This window comes from Triturus cristatus, chromosome 8 (genome assembly GCF_964204655.1).
Source record: "Triturus cristatus chromosome 8, aTriCri1.1, whole genome shotgun sequence".
In the NCBI taxonomy this organism is placed as follows: domain Eukaryota; kingdom Metazoa; phylum Chordata; class Amphibia; order Caudata; family Salamandridae; genus Triturus; species Triturus cristatus.
The window spans coordinates 1,491,624,779-1,491,642,619 of NC_140591.1; the positions used below are offsets into that span (position 1 = coordinate 1,491,624,779).

Consider the following 17,841-nt stretch of genomic DNA (forward strand, 5'->3'; position numbering starts at 1 on the left):
TTGGTGAAGGGGGTGGACTGTTGAGAGATATATGCACTACACTGAAATGACTAGAGTCTGATATTAAGATTGGAACAGGAAATTAATTCCACCCCTAGTAGCAACAAAGCAGCAGACTTTTGAGATTTAATAACTGAATACCTTGACACCGCGGAACGGGAATGTTTGGTCTGAGGTAAATATGTCAAAGCCTGTAAATATGGAGAAGGGGAACAGCCAGGAAAGGTCTTAGCAGATCAAATCCCTAAGCCGCGCATTCTTAATTATCTGCTAGAGATACATGAGACTTCTACATAGACACATAAAGACATGTCAGACCTGCTCCAAGCATTTATAGCCCACTACTCCTCCCTATGTACTACTATTTGGCAACAGTTGATTACGTTGATCCCATACCTTGAAGACATTGCCCTTGGGTTGCTGGGGAATGGACAAGGAGAATTCTTGTCTGCCCCATTAAAAGAAAATGAGATCCGTACAGTGATTATGCAGATGAGATCTGTATGGGCTCCAGGTCAAGACAGGTTCCTGGAGGGATTCTATAAAATATACATGGAAAGTTTAGCTCCCATACTCAGACAGCTGTACGATGAGGCTAGAGAGATTGGCATCCTCCCCCGTACTATGCGGGAAGTAGTGATTACCTCTTTGTTAAATTTAGAATATCCTGTAAACAAATGTGAATCATATAGGGCACTGTCTCTAATTAATTTTGATGCAAAAAAATGTGCCCATATTGTTATCCAACAGACTGAGCCTTCTTATGGAGCCTCTGGTAATACTGAATCAGGCAGGTTTTGTCCCAGGGCGAGCTATATCCCATAACCTTTGCACCCTTTTTGCTGTGATGCAAGATATAGATCCAGAGGTGGTGGCAGTAGCTGTATTTCTAGCTGCCTATAGAGCATTTGATTCCATGGAATGGGATTTTCTCCTTGGTACACGGCGGCATATAGGAATGCCTTCCGATTTCCTCTCATGGATTGTGTTGCTCTACTGCCAGCCTCAAGCACATGTCCTATAAAATGGAGCATACTCATCCCCTTTTTCCATCTCAAGAGGCATGAGACAGGGGTGTCCACTATTACCCCATATCTTTGCGCTGGTCATAAAGCCACTAGAGGCTAAATTGCAGCAACATCAACAAGAACCCCCTCTCGTTACCCCACTAGACATATTTGTATGCCTTTATAAGCATATGACATCACACTCTATTTTAGAGACCCACAAATAAATCTAAACCCTATATTGCAAAAGTTAATCATTTTTGGAGAATACTCAGGTATACAAATAAATTGGGGAAAATCCCAGCTTTCCCACTTACTGGGATTGCTCTCCCATATCCCGTGTAATACCCAATAGAGTGGTGCCTGGAGAAGATTAAGTACCTACGGATTATGATCACCACAAACAAACCAAGCTGATGTGCTTAAACTTTGGGAAAACTCTAAAAGCATTGATGAACTCCATCACGAGATGGATCACCATCCTCTTTCCATAGCTGGTAGAATATCGCTGATAAAAATTGTGATACTGCCCAAATTTCTCTATCTGTTTACTAACATTCCTTATAATGCTGGAAGGCCTTTTTTCATTGCCCTTAAGACATAGATGATACAGTTAGTGTGGGTAGTAAACAGCCCAGACTAACATGGGAAATACTAACACTCCCTTTTGCGCAGGGAGACTTTGAGGTTCCAGACTTAAAACTGTATTATCTGTGTGCACAAGTGCATTTTGTGGCATACTGGATCTGCCTCCCCTTCATGCCACAATTAGCGGTGGAAATTAGCTATATGGAGCCGACCCCATTTACGGGATTCATTGCACTCAACAAAAAAGAGGGAGGATGATCCCACAACCGTGGCCTGTATAGTGACTACGTGGTGTCGGCTAGACGAAAAGCTAGACACACCAATGATATACTCACCCTTGCTGCCTCTTCTATGCCGCCCTGATTTGAAGGTGACTGAAGAAACAAGCTGCAGAAAAATGCTGTAATGAGTCCAGGTGCAGACATGGAGGGGGGTTACATGTTGACAGGAAATTTCGCACATGTGAACAATTCTTCCATGATACCGAGCACACATCGTCTATGTAAGATTAAGGCAAATTGTATGTGCAGTTACATCTGCGTTCCCATAATAACCTACTATATTACCCCCATTGCACAAATTGTTACAATCCACATCTCCCTCCCATGTAGTTTCTCTACTATTCCGTAGAACACAAACTCCTCTCAAAGAATGCCAGATACATAGAGAAGCACCCTGGGAGAGGGAGCTAGGAATACCGCTCCGAGATGAGCAATGGACGCACAGTTGTCACCAAACTGGACACATTACCACCAGCAGTCGATTACGTATAATACATTTCAAATTTCTACACAGACTATATTATAAACCGGTTAAGATGCATAGGTTCCAGATGCAAGACAATGATTAACGTGATTGCTGTGGCAATGCTCCTGCTGATTTTTTACACTTGGCATGGGAGTGCAGTGCAGTCTGTCAATATTGGCAGCATGTTTTTATTGCACTATCGCAAATGATTACACCTCCCTTGCAAGCAAACCCCGTTATTGCTTTGCTGGGATATACAGAGGAAGTAAAAGCAGCATATGGGAAGTATCCAGCTTTGACGTTTCTCCTGGCAAAGCACAGAGTGGCGTGTAGATGGGGCAGGGGGAGAGCGCACACATTTAAGGAGTGGATCCAGGATCTCATAATCTGGCAAGAACAATCACCGATATGTGCAGAACTCTTAACAATTACGTCCAGACCTAAAGATATCTGGGATCCACTAAGAGCCTATAGTAGGTTAAATTGCTCTCCCTCCCTCACAGCTCCACCATTAAGTCAGGCCTTACACTGAGCCCCTGCACTCTCGAGTGTTGGTGTTCAAGGCCCTCCTCCACCCGCAGGTTTCACCTGCGACTCATCCCTGGTGGCCAGTGGACCTCTGTCTCTATTCTCTCGCTCTACTTTTTCTCTCCTTTATCACTCATTTTTTCCCTCACTTCTATCTCCCCCCTTCACTCTCCTTCTGGGTCTTTCCTCCATTTTCTGTCATTATCCCCTTATTTGAAGCTCCCCCTTCACTCTCCTTCTGTGTCTTTCCTCCGTTTTTCACTCGTTTTTCACCCTCATCTCAATCTCCCCCTTTCACTCTCCTGTGTCCTCTGTGTCTTTCCTCCTCTCTTTCTTGCACTTTTGCTGCCCCATTTGCACTTTTCTCTCTCTTTTTGACTTTTTCCTTTTGCCTATTTCAGCCCATTTTTCCCAGCCGCTGCTGCGCCCATGGCCCTTCCCCCCAAGCACGACCAGTGCGACCGGCCCAATCCAGATCCCCTTCCCACTCCTGCCTCCCAGCAGTCCTGCCCTTCCCGATCCCTACTTAATGGCGCCAAAGGCAAGCCCGTCTGCGCCCGTCAGCGACCCGACTGCGTCCGGCGCCAGGAACCCTCGATCTATGCACCGCCAACGCTATGACCCAGCGGCACTCCGCGCTCTCAAACCAGGCTGCAACAACAACAGCCATCTTGTATCACCTGCTGACACCCACGGACCCTTCAGCTGTCACCACTGCCGGCACACCTGCAGCACCGCCAAGTCCACAGACCCAGTGCAACCCGCCTGCAAGAACACAACCAAACCTAAAGACCCTGCAATACATCCTCCTCAACGTCCGATCCCATCCACCAAAATCTGGGACCTCCTCGACAGCACCATCCCGGACGTAGCATTCTTTACCGAAACCTAGACCAACACCACCTCGGGACCAGACATCGCCATTCCCCAAGGATACAAGATCACCAGGTAGGACCGCCCCACCCGCCCGGCAGGAGGAATTGCCATCATCCACAAATCCACCCTCCGCTTGAGCACACTCCCCGACGAGCCCACAGAACTGATGGAACACCTTCACTTCAAGATACTGGCCAGCCCTATCTCCACCCTCCGAGGAACCCTCATCTACCGAACCCCTGGACCCCGCGGACTTTTCGCCATATCCATCACGGACATCATCTCCCCGCATGCCATTGCGTTCACCACCTATGCCCTACTGGGAGACCTCAACTTCCACCTCGACAACCAACTGGACCCCAGCACCACATCCCTCCTGGACAACCTCCAAAACATTGGACTCCACCAGATCATGACCCAACCCACAAACTCAGCAGGACACACCCTCGATCCCCTCTTCACAACAGGAAACTCCATCACCTTCAGCCACACCACCGAGCTCCCCTGGACTGACCATCGATGCGTCCACTTCACCTTCAGAACACCCACCATCCACAGACACCAGCACCTGCTCCCACTAAGAAACTGGACCAGAATCATCGACGACCAGCTAACCTCATCACTCAGCAACTCCACAACCAACCATTGCGGAAAACGATGATCCTATCACCGCATCCCGAACCCTGCACAGATGGATCTCCGACTGCGCCAACACCATAGCCCCCTCAAGAAAAACAACACCACCCACGCCAAGAAATCTAGCTGGTTCACCACCGAATTTCGAGAGTCCAGACACACTTGCCGCTGCCTCGAAAAGGCCTGGAGGAACACCAAATCCACAGAAGCCAAACAAACAACTTCAGAACTGCCACCAATGCCCACCACCAACTCATCAGACAAGCATTGGCATTGCCAATAGATCTCGCCTTTGGGAACTTATAAGTAATTAATTTTGCAGCACAATATCCTTGGTGCAACATCAACTGTTGCATGGCTAAACACTTATAATGTCCTAAAGGCGAGACCTATTGGCTTTGCCAATGCTTGTTGTTATTATGATCGTTTGGCATCTATGGCTCACGTGTTACATTAGATTTTGGCGTACTTTCCTGGACTCAAGTTTCAATTACTTCCAGTGCCGAAAAAGCTGTACTACAAAGTCGCTATAGTGTAACTCTTTTGTACTATAAGACAGTTTCAATCCCCAGTAAAAAGTGCATTCTTTTGTAAATACCATTAGTCCAGAGCACGGTACAATGAACCCCTCTTTTTAAAAAAAATATCTTAATGGCAACCTGTTTTGGAAAAAGATAGCACGTACACTCTATAAAACGGTTTCTCTATCTGAGCTGACTCTACCGGGGCCATGTTCCCGCATGTGACTGTTTTGGTGGGCAATATGTACAAAGTGTTGCTCGCGGCCGCGCCAATGTGTCTTCTGTCATTAGAACTGCTAACCTCAATTTATATTTTTTATCAACCGCAAACTTTTTGTGGCACCTCTTTTTTCGTAGCAACCTTTGAATATTACTGTGATATCACCTTGCATCTCCATTTTCATTTTTTTCAGGACATTTTCGAACTCTTCTGAACAGCCTCTCAAAACAATCTGTGAGTGCCATTGTTACATGTTTTCCTGTATTTTTTAATTTCAACAGATATATTAATTAACCGCATCCCCGCTTCAGAGGCCATAACCTACTGGTGTATCTGGCTTCAGCTCATATAGTAAGATAAAGATGAAAAGAGTCCACAAGATCACCAAAGTATATTTATTAGCCCTCCATCCATGGTAAAACTAAGCCATAACAGCACGTAAATGCTCATTTAAGGTTTCCACTTGGAAATATTTTTAATAAGGCAAATTTTTACAGAACCCTATCTTACCAAGTGCAATTCTTTGAAAAGACAATGTTAGAGGCTAAGTGGCTGCGGCTTCCTCTCACAATAATTATTCCAGTGACCAGAAGTGCAACTAGAGGCAAATTTCAGAGCGGGGCTAAGAAAATATTTTGGGGGGGCTGAATCTTTAAGCAATAGACAGAGTGGAGCTGCAGGGGCTCTTAGAAGGGGCGAAAAAACAACAATGCCTCATTAACATGCACATGGTCTTTTAAAGACCTGTGAAGTGCTCGGGTGTGGCTGTGTGTGTGCCCGGGAAGCTGTCTCATTCCAGGCTGCTACACACGATGGAGGGGGCTGAAGCCTTTTGGGTCCAATGGGCGTTGCGCGCCTGCCAGTGACCAAGAGGCCTTACAAAAGCAGGAAGAATTTAGCACTGGAGGAGAACGAGAGGCAATTTACTCACCAGAGAAACACTTCAAAGAAAAAAGCAACGCATGCTCCAGATTATGGAAATTGCAGAAAGGAAGCATGCAGAAATCACTCCAGCATTAACAAAGACTTCCAGCAAAGACACGGTGTGTGAGGCGGGTTGAGCGGCCTGTGTTTATTTTAAGAGACCATATATTATAGCTTCTGTACACTAATGAGGGAGAGGAAGCGAGAGACAAGTGCTCCCCCTTACCGCTTCGTTGATGCAATTGTCTGGTAAACATTTCCGAGAAACGAGCCCGTGAGTGCAAAATCCAGTCGTGAAAACAACATGCTCAAAAAACGCCGCTCAGTAAAGTGGACGTGGGACATCTAAAGAAAAAAAATCAAGTAGTCCCTAAACAAAGCTAACAAAGCCAGACAGCGCAATAAAACAGTAGTTGGTTGGTGCTGCTTCTGATAAAAACGGAAGTGATGCATCAGATCAACAGCCAACAGAAACAATGATAACAACAGCAATGCCAGACTTAGACAAATCACAAGGGGCAGGAGAAATTCCATAGACTTTGAGCCAACATACAGATTACTTTATGTATTTCTGAGACAGCGCATGCAGCGCATGCGCTGCCAAGCCGAGACCTAAAAAACGAGGAAAGAAGCGATTGAAGACAGAGGTGCCGATTCCGATCCTGGAAACACCGGGTACGAACCGTCGGTCGCAGCGTTTTCTGAAACCATGATCAACGACCTTTTGAAATTCAGATGCAAAAATAGAACTAAATCATTCTCTAGTAATCTTTCTAAGTCCGAGAAATAGGCACTACCAAATTTAACACAGGATCGATCAATCATCATCAAACCCTCGGACAAGGGGGGGAATGTGGTTTTGCAGACCAGAGAACAGTACTGCAATGAAGCGTTGCGTCAACTATCGAATGTGGAATGCTATCAAAAAACAACTAGTGAAATGTATCGGATGAGCATTAAGAGATATGATGAACTTATCAATAAATGGTATAAGAGACTGATGTTGGGACCGGAAGAATATTTGTTCCTACGCAGCTCCAACCCAGTGATTCCCACTTTTTACCACATTCCCAAATTGCACAAGGATAGCCAGCATCCACCTGGTAGGCCAATCGTATCATCTCTTAACGGACTAACTGAACATTTATCAACCTTTATTGACCATTTTTTATTTCCTTTTGTTGCTCAGTTGGATTCGTATGTAAAGGATACGAAAGACTTTTTGAATAAGATCATGCATGTTGAATGGGATCCTACATATCAATTAATGGTACTAGACATCACTAGTCTGTATACTTGTATAGATCACGAGGATGGGGTGAGAGCTGTCAGGTATTATTTGGAAAAACGACAATTGAGATACTCTGAACATAATCAAATGTTAGTAGAATTTGTGGAGTTTTGTTTAAGAAACAACATCTTTCTCTTTGAAGAACAACATTACAAACAGCTGTCCGGTACGGCGATGGGCAACTGCTTCGCCCCCAGCTATGCGAATTTGTTCATTGGCTGGTGGGAGGAGCGGGTGCCTAGAACCTACGACAGTGACAATGATCTGGGCAGGGTAATAGAGTGGTATCGGTATATCTATGACCTTTTTATCGTGTGGCAGGGAACAGCAGAAACGGCACGAGGATATATAGACCAACTAAATCAGAATAATGTAAACTTACACTTTACGGGAACAGTGAGTCCGGTGGCAGTGGACTACCTGGACCTGAAAGTGTTTGTAGAAGGAGGCAATATTCAAACAGCTCTCTACCGAAAATCCACTGCAGGAAATTCTATATTATTTGCCACGAGCAGTCATCCCCCCAAACTTGTGAACAGCATACCATACGGAGAGCTTTTAAGGCTAAAAAGAAATAGTACCAAGGACATAGATTTTGAAAATACAGCTTTAGAAAGTATAGTCAGATTCACCCAAAGGGGATATAACCTGGGAGCATTAAGAATAAGATCTACATTACAGAGGGTGAGAGGTATCCCAAGGGAAAACCTGTTAAAAGATAAAGATAAACCTGTGGAAGATAAGGGCAAGTTTCGAATGATTACCCCTTACTCCGCTGAAGCTAACCATCTAAAAAACATGCTCAAAAAGAACTGGCATATTCTAAAAACTGACAACACCATATGTGATGACATTCCTCCTTTTCCTTTGGTGACTTTTAGAAAAGCAAGGTCACTCCGTGATATACTGGTGAGAAGCCACTTAGAAAAAATACCACAGAAAGGGGGCACTTTGAGGGAAATGATGGGCTTTTATCCGTGCAACAGGTGTAAGGCCTGTGTTAATAGCAAAAGAATCCTAACATATACCATTCCTGACATAGAAAAGACCAAGAGAATTACTAAATTCATAACGTGCAGTACAATGAGTGGAGTGGAGTGGAATTATGTGGCATGGTGTGCAGTGGAGATATGTGGATAGTAATTATGTGGTGTTGAATGTACTGGAATTATGTGGAGTTGAATTGTGTGTTGGTGTGCAGTTATATGGAATGGGATTTTGTGTTGTGGAGTTTAAATATGTGGTGTGTTGTTGAATTTTGCGGTATGATGTGGAATTCTTTGGTGCGGATTGGATGTATGTGGTGTGTTGTGTAATTGAGTTGTTGAGTTGAAATATGTGGTTTGTTGTTGAATTATGTGGTGTGGAATGGAAATGTATAGAGTTGAATTGTGTGGCATTGAGTAAAACTATTCTGATTGGAAGTATGTGGCATGATGTGGAGTGTATTTTTGTGGATTGTGTTACTAAGTTTAAAAATGATGAAAAATAATTACAAAGTAAGACAGCCGTTTACTGCACACTTTCGAAACCTTATAATAATATGCAAAGAGTTGTCCGAACATCTAAATGAAAACATGCAGAGTCAATTCCCAGTGACATTTGTATTAATGAATTTTGCTGGGGGATTGAACAATGTGTGTGCTGCTTTGGTTGCTAATGGCCCGAAGGGCTCTGCACATCTCTGCTGCTAAATACATGTTTCAATCCGAACCCCAAAAACCACAGCATATGTTTAGTACCTGCTGAGCTCCCTCCAGGCAATGGCAAAGCCAATAGGTCTCTGCAATGCAAGATCTATTGGCGTTCTCAATGTTAAGGTGTTTCAGACTGTTCCCCAGTCAGATGCAGCACCCACAGCTGACTCAACGTTACTTCATTGTGTAATCCCAGGCATAAACACAGGCATTGGTACAACCCCATGAGGCCCTTCACCAGTGAGTTGAGGTGGGAGAGAGTGTGCATACGTCTCAAATGCAGGTGGATGATGGATGGCGCTGCAGGGAAGAACAAGTGCAGGACTGCTGTAGATAAGAGTCATGGTGCAAACTACCATAGATAAGAAATGACACGGGAAGAGAACTGTCGTAGAGGAGAATTGAAGGAATAGCAGTGAGGAACATGTTAGATGAATGTTATATTTGTTGTTCTGGCAATCAACGTACTATAAATGATCTTGCTTCATTCCATATGAGATTACCATCAAGTGATCACAAAATCTAAGCATGGGTTTAAAAAGCAGTGTAGGTTTTTTAATGAATGGTGTTAGTCAAGACCTATAGAGCTTACAGCATGGGCCAATGTGTCTGCCAATTCAGTTGCAGCCAAAGCCTTTTCGATGTTACTAAAATGCTATGTATAATGTACTTAGTCTAGTGCTTTCAGACAGACATCTTCATTCAATCTTTCACACTTACAAAAGCTAGTTCCCTTCTGTGCCATGGACTAGGCAAAAGGTACTTTTTGAAACCCCAAAAATATTTTGCTTTCAGACATTTTTTTCATTAGATGTTTTGAAAAAAACAAAAGAAGCATTGACAAATCCAAAAGGCTAGTGGCCAGCACCACACATACTGCCTATGCCTATGGTTGTTTGATTAGCCTTGTGTCATTTTTTTCAGTGATCTCAACAAACAACAGTGACCTGAAAAGCATCCATCTTTTTACTCTGCTATATGTCATCTGAGCTATGAAATGGGCTACGCTCTGCAACTTTACTTGTGCATACACATACATATAAATAGATGTACATGATGTTGACAGTCAAAACCAGTTGTTTATGATACATCACGGAAAGTTCAACATTGGGTGCTTTAGTTCTGTGATCATGTGCGCTTTTATAATAACAAAAAGAAAGGTAAAACCAGATAATGGATATCATCTCACCTAAATCACACAGGAAATGTAAACATAAAAGGGGGTTAAACTTGGAATGCTTTTGAGACGATCAGAGGGGATGGTAGCAAATGCCGAGATAAGAGGCGGCAGGCTTTAACCAGGCCTGGGCAGTGAACTCTGCTCTGCTTGCAGAGATTTCTGCACTCCGCAGTGATCACGGAGTGCAAAAAACAACACTCACCGTAGCGCAGCAGAGTTTTTCTGCGCTCGCCAATGTTAACTTGGTGAGTGTGTGCTGCCGCTTGGGTAGAATTTCTACCCAAGCGGCAGGAAGATCAGCACGAACAGCAGTTTGTGCTGCACTCCGCTGCTTGCGGAACTCTGAGGCCTAGCTTTAACACTCTCAAGCAGCTGGGTCTATAAAGTGATACTGGTGAAATTACACACCCACACCCAAGAAAGGGATAACATGATACATTTTTCTTCAGCCAAACTGCCGCCCACCCAAAGGGCCTCATAGGGAGGTTTGATTTGATTGTAGGACAGTCCTGAAAAGTACAGTTTAAGACAGGCCACTGCTATTAGGCCACAGCTAAATATGGGTGCTTTGTACAAGCATTAAACAAAGTGCACCAGCGTCTTTTTTGAGCCAATGCAAAGTTCATGTTTACTGGTCCCAAACAAATTTGATATTTGCATTTTGGAATTATGATCCTATATTTATGAACCTTAAAACAAACCTACAGGTCCCAAACGCAGTGGTGGGGGTGCAAAGGGGAGTGTAGTATATGAAGTTCAATACTTACACAGTACATTAAAGTAGTACAGAAAAGAGGAGGAAACAGTAAAAAAAAGAAGACTCAGACTCGGAAGAATGGAACCTGGAAGATTTTCGCTGAACAAGGGACAGTGGTTTATTTCTTAATATTTCCAGTTGTGTATAGCTAAACACAACCCACAAGTATTGGCGCGCTTTACATTAGCACCATAACATAAATTCACAGTTATTTTAAGCACAGGGAAGGCATTTGCCCAGAATGACAGGAACTTGAGCAGACGGAGATAATAAACTTGGTTCCCCAGTTCTCAAGTTGACAGCTCTGGCCAAAAGTCACAAGCTGTTCACTTGCGAATGAGAAAGGGAGGGGCATTTGACGAGCTAGTTGAAGGGCAGGAGAGTTATGAGGGAAAGGAGGGAAGAGGGTTTTTATAGGGGCATGGGAATTAAATGTGCTGGAAAATGGCACCATGTATTTAAGTGCGGGAAAAAGCGCAGTGATGAAAACGTTTAAGTCTACTATTGCCAACGGGAGGCATAGTGACTATCAGCAACAAATAACAAGCATTTGCAATGCAATTGGTCTTGCATTTGTGAAAGCTAGAGCTATTCGTGTTGTAAATTATATTGCTTTTTTTTTTTGAGGAGCCTAGAGGTCTAAGAATGAGGAATTACTAGTAGGAAGAGAGACAGAGCTGCAGCACTGCCTAGAGCACTTAGAATCAGGAATTGCCACTGGCACTAGACAATCTGCCGCAGTACAATCTAGAGGACTTACAATGAGGAATTAACAAATGGACCAGGGAAGCAGCTGTGGCACTGTTTAGAGGACTTAGAATGAGACCAAAAAGGAAAAAATGCAGCAGCCTGAACAATCAAACACAAAGGTAAGAAGCCTTTAAAGAAAGGGTATATGTAATAGGCTAATAATACTCCAGGGAATAGCGAGATCTGAAAATGTGTGACAAATAAAGGCCATAACCCAAACAAAACCAAGCTTTTATGAGTGACACACATTTTAATGAATCGCCAGCGAGGCGCAGAACTAAAGTTCACATATCGAACACAGTATGCCTCGCAGAGCAGCATATGCACTGCGTAAGCTTGACATACAAATGTGTGAAAACAGGTGGAACAATGTTGGTATACTCTCTTCTGTTATAAAGTAGGACAAAATTATTATGGAAATCTGAGTTTTTTTGTGGCATGTGTACTTATGAATAACACATAAACCTTTTCGGGGTGATACACACAACGGACCCTTTTGCCTTGTACAGATATTGTAAGGCTGTCAAAATAGCTATGATCTGGGGAAAGATGAGGTTGTGTAACTGGAAAGTGTGGTAAAGCATGCTTGCAAGCATGGGACAAGAGAAATAGAGGTAGTTAAAGTGAGTGACAAAGTGGTGATTGGAGTAATATGTAGTGGAATTGTGTTGTGTTTAGTGGATAACTGTGTTGTGAAAGTATGTGTTGTGGAATGTATGTGGGGTAGAATAGAATTGTGCTGAGTTGAATTGTGTGATGTGAAAATGTGTGGCACTGAATGAAAGTATACTAATTGTAATTATGTGTTATGGCATGAAGTGAATTTATGTGGAGTGTTATCTGGTATTGTTTGACAACTAGTGAAAGAGTGGTGAGCCGACTTGTGTTCAGTGAAATAAGTGTTGTGAAGAGAAAGTATGGGTTGTGGAATGTATGTGGTGTAGAATGGAATCGTGTTGAGTTGATTTGCGTGGTGTGGAAATGTGTGGCAACAAGTAGAAGAATATTAAGTGTAATTATGTGTCATGGTACTGAGTGTATTGTGCAAAGTGTGTAGTGGAATGTAATTTGAATGTGTGTTATATAGTAGAATCATGTGGAGTGGTGTTGTGTTTTGCAAAGGGTTATGTAGAGTAGTTGAATTACGTACTGTTTTTGTAGGCTGGATTAATAAATGTTGCTGTGGTGTAAATGTATGTGGTGTGTAGAGGACTTATGTGGTGTTTTGTAAACATATGTGGTGCGTAGTGAATTTTGATTTGGGGAATGTATGTGTTTTTTAATTTAATTGTGTGTAGTTTAATTGTGTGGTATATAAATATGTGGTAGCATTTGGAAATATGTAGCGTGAAATAATGTTGAGTGTATTTTATACAAATACACATACAGAAAAAGATCTAAGACCGCCCATCATTTCGAAAGTTGAACAGGATTGTAGAGGTGGAGATCTAGACGCAAAACTAATAAAACGAGAAGCCATGCTCATCATAAAATTCAACACAGCAGTTAATGGGCTGAATGAACTTTCAGAGATTTATAAACTTTGAGTGGTTCACTCTTGCGACTCACCACCTCTGGATTCAGAATGTATGTAGATTGCACAGCAATGAGGGTTTCTTTTACAGATGGCACAAACTAACACTTTAGAGCACTAGGGGGGCTATAGCCCCTAAGAACACAGGCTTATGTTATTTAGCATTATTTCGGTTTTATCCCAACCACAACTCTCAGAACCTCTGGGATGAGGATATGATGACCCTGAAGTCCCAAGAAGTGATTGCAGGCACACACGTGGTAATGTTCTTTTCGCCAGTAGGAGCCACAACTTGGATCATAATGAGAGTGTGGACATAGGCTCTTTTAAATAGCAAAGGCAACTTGCAGGCAATTCAAATGAGGGAGTGCAAAGAACCAGATTAAACATTTAAGTCAGTTTGAGTCCGGGAAGTTCGCTGACTACAATTCCCAGAATTCCAGATTTCGCAATGTCTCCACCTGACGCATTAAGTAGCTTCTGTACGTGTTCACCCGAAAACCAACCATTCGGAGCTGCAACTGCGATACTCTCAGCTGGAACTTTTTCAAACCATTTCTGAAGGTAAGCCATGTTATCTTAGATGTGCGGCCAGCAAAAGATAGAGAGGGGTTATTACAACCCAAAGCGTGCTGTTTGTGCAGCACCGCAGACATTTTCACACCGCAACTAAGGTTGTGCGCTTCTCTCCTCAGATATTTACACAGATACAGCGGCTTATATACGCCTTATTGTTGTGTGGTTATGGAAAAACAATCCTATGACTAACGTCAATAATCTGTTTCACAGAGATGTAAAACGTCACTCTTACTGATAACTGGCTCCGCGCCACCCTCGGCGTGTTTCAAGTAAGAACCAAAGTTCTACATATAAACATTTGATACCGTATGTGTTCTGGCTTAATAAACAGGACGGTGATAGAAGGATGATTGCTGTTACAGGTGTGGCAGCATCAAAAAAACGAAGGACTGATTTTTTAGCTTTGGTGAGGGTAAGGGCTTAAGCGCAGAGGAGGCTTTTAGAGACAGGGGTCCTCAAGGGCAACCATTAAGATAAGGATATCTTCTTTTTATGTTTTTCAGCTATTCTGGTCCTGATGAGAATCCCCACAATTGGAGGAGTTTGAAACGCATAGACCACGGTGTTTATGCCAATCAAAGACAAACTTTGCACATGTCTTAAATTTAGTCAAATTCATGTTGTTGATGGCCTGTTTTGGTTTTGTATTAAGTATTTCTTCAGTACACATGTTGTAAAGTACTCTGGGTTTGTGTATGATAGGATGTGCAGTGTGTATTGAGGGGTGTGTAATGATGGAATGATTGAGTTGGTGAATCTGTCAGAATGAATGGGGTGTGGAGACTAAACACAAGTGAAGTCTGTATGCAAGTAAAACAGTTTTATGTATGTATGTGAGGGTGAAAGGGAGGTTGTATATATATATGTTCCAAAAATCAAAAGTCTATGATATTTGTATTGTTTTGTGCTTTTCATGAATTGCTAATGTAAATTGAAAAAACTCCAACGGAAAAAGGGGTTAGTGTGACATTGTTTTTTTTCAATGCACTGCAAATAGGTTAAGAAGATTGTAGCAGCTCTGGCATTTCCTTTGTTACTTGATGATGAATGTGTGGCACCCCTAACAGGAGCTGCACTGTGGGGTGTGGCACAGGGTTTGTGGCAAAGTGTGAGCAGGAGTTGAAGGTGGTGTTAGGTTAGCAGGGTCATGTAAGGAAAATAAATGTGTTTCTATGGGTGTGCGCAAAAGTGCCTTTGTGGGCATGTTTTAAAACTGTGATGGCAGTGTTGTGACAGATGGTGTTTAGGCATGCTGAGCTGTGAATGTGCAGACTGTCCTCAAACCCCCCTCACCCCCATGGGTGGTAGTGTGAGTCTCATGAAAAATTGTCATTAAAGGTTACAGGATGTTTCTGTCCTTAAAAGTGACAGGTAGTGCACAGAAAGCTTCATGCCATGATGTATGTGTGACAAGCCAATGCTGCGAAGGCAAAAACTTCAAACAAAAAAGCTGCTTCTAGCTTTCCAGGCAGGGCTCGGTCATGATTAGCAGATGTTAAAATGATAAAGGGACAACAGGCATGGGTCTCAAACTTCCCCCAGGGGAATTGGAAACCTGATAGCACAGAGCAGGAAAAAACACTGCAGGAAAACACGATGCAGGAGATAAAACTAGCAGTCTCAGCAGCCAGGGCTTTGTTGACTCAGCCAGACCTACAAATACATTTCCTGGGCCTAGCTCCTCACCACAGTGCTCAGGCTTGAGTAGGAAATGTTAAATGATATGGGTGCACAGGGAAGGGCTGCATTACTTTTTTCATTCTCTCTTATTATTATTGTTTGCAATCAAAATCTTTACTTCTTTTGCATTGTTTTTATTCTTCCCTGCTCACTAATAGTTGCATAAGGAACTGTAAGAGGGTGTTTGTTAAAATGGAGGGCTGAAAGTGTAACTTTTGTCATTCCCCACTATCCAGAAGGGCAGAAATCATGACACTGGTATTCCTGTTATAACAGTGTGTGCAAGCAGTAGCAGTGTAAAACGTAACACAAAATTCTTGTTTTATTAGCATGTTAGAGATTTGTAGTTATCAAGGCGGATTGAATAAGACAAGTTAAGGGGAAGAAAACACGAAGACTACACAGCCAACGAACAAACAGCAAGGGAAAGAGACAGCTGGCGGAAGCGAAGCCTCCAATTAGCCTGCAATGCTGGAGAGGGTGGGGGCGTTGGAGGGTGGGGAGGGGGGTTCCGAACGTGAAAAGTCAAATCAGAAGATACCAGCAATACAGATGGGCACTTAGGAATGATGAATGTATTAGAGAAGGTAGTTATGTGAATGGAAAGCCGTGAAATGTATTACGATGTAAGTATATGAACAGGTATTGTACCAAGGGAAATAAAATATGTTTACAATAGAATGTTTTAGAGATTTGTAGCACCATTAGTGCTAAAAGTAGAATCAAACAACAAACTAATAAAAATGTTAGCAGTGAGAAGAAACTAGACCGTTGTGCGACAAAACTGTTTTGACTTGATCAATGCAACTGTTACTAATCTGGACTACCGTATAGGAAATCTGGAGTCATAAGCATTAAAAGATAATGATTTAATTTCAGTTGGCAGTTGCAATGACATAATGCATAATACAGTAGTAATTCTAGCAAAGCCCAGCTTCATCACCACTATCAGCATAGCAGTTAGTCAGTGGCAAAAATTGACCAATCAGTTACTGATCGCAAAATGCAGCATACACATCTCCTTTAGAATGAGATACAGTTCTGTCCTTTTTTTCTTTGTGACTTATGGTTTAGAACTACTTTTCTTGCCTTCATGTCATGCACTTTCTTAAAGATGAAATCTTGCTTCCCTGGTGTATTAAATCTTAACATGCACAGAGAATATTTGAGGCTCCGTTACCAGGGTAAATAGATTTCTTGTTTTGTTCATCCATTGCCAGTTGCAGAAATCCATGCCCATCCTACCAGTTGCAAAAAACGATTTTGCATCCTCCATTTGTTTTTTTAGTTTTGGGGGTTTTTACCTGTTGCAGCGTGTGGGGACCAACCCAAATTACTGAAGCCCCCATGCCTGTGACAGTAACATCCATTTCTGTTTATGAATCAACTAGCCAGATTCTTAAATGATTCTGTAGCAATACAGGTAGGATATTGTTTCTGGAGACTAATCAAGTGAAAAAGATAACTAGCATGTCAACCTCTACCACATGAACGTAGTGTGTTTAAGTTTACAAAAGAAACATGTTTTCTATTTACACTTTCAGTACTTCTCTAACTGTTCATCTCGCAGCATACTCAGAGGCGCCTATGTGGTACACCCTAGCTATCATTAGAAACCCCAGCACACAAATGCGTTCTCCTGCTGTGTCAAATCCTCTCCATTCACTCATAGACGTAGAGCGAGTAATCAGATTACTCTTATGCTCTACTGCATATCCAATTTTCCTTCGTAAGTAATTAAGGCAGTACGGTAAGAATTCCATTCAGAATGATTAAAGGATCTGCATCAGGTTATGAATATTGAAATGTGTATTTATGTAGTGTTTAGCATTGACTATGTATTATATCTTTAACATTAAATCCTTTACAAAGAGATTGTAATATTTTGAAAGTCATGAAACCTCTGTATATGCTTCTCTGTAAAGCGCTCTGATATCTGGCTGCCCTTGTATGCGCTATATAAAACTGGAAATACATTTAACGGGGTCATATAAAGGTCTAAGGCTCAACTGAACCTTTTTCGTCAGGATCCGGTATCACAAACTTGGATGCATCTTGTAAATATTTTATGACTTGCTCATGTGCAATAGATGTTAAAGACCTTCCCTTCTTTCTGAGGAAGGGGTTTTCCTGAACAGTCAGGTGATACATTCCTGTTACCTTTTGCATCTCATTTGTCATAGTGCTTCATGCCAAACCTGAGGCAGGAATTAGTGTGCCTTCCAGACTCGACTGCCTGGGACTTGAAATGTAGTTTGAAGAGTGCTTAGGAACATCACTGGTTATAAATGGGAAGAAGCCATTGTAGGTGCTGCCTGCAGACAGT

At 42.5% G+C, this 17,841-nt stretch overlaps 1 long non-coding RNA gene across 4 annotated transcripts in view; it reads right to left on the minus strand.

The window, feature by feature from the left end:
• The window catches only part of LOC146806003 (uncharacterized), a 291,522-nt gene that overhangs the window by 252,181 nt on the left and 21,500 nt on the right, over positions 1–17,841 (minus strand). For 2 of the 4 annotated variants that reach the window (XR_014967951.1, XR_014967949.1), the window contains exon 2: positions 1,931–1,982. The exons of the other annotated variants lie outside the window; for them this stretch is intronic. This is a non-coding gene — a long non-coding RNA (uncharacterized LOC146806003). The remainder of the gene's footprint in view (positions 1–1,930; positions 1,983–17,841) is intronic. 4 annotated transcript variants of the gene reach the window in all.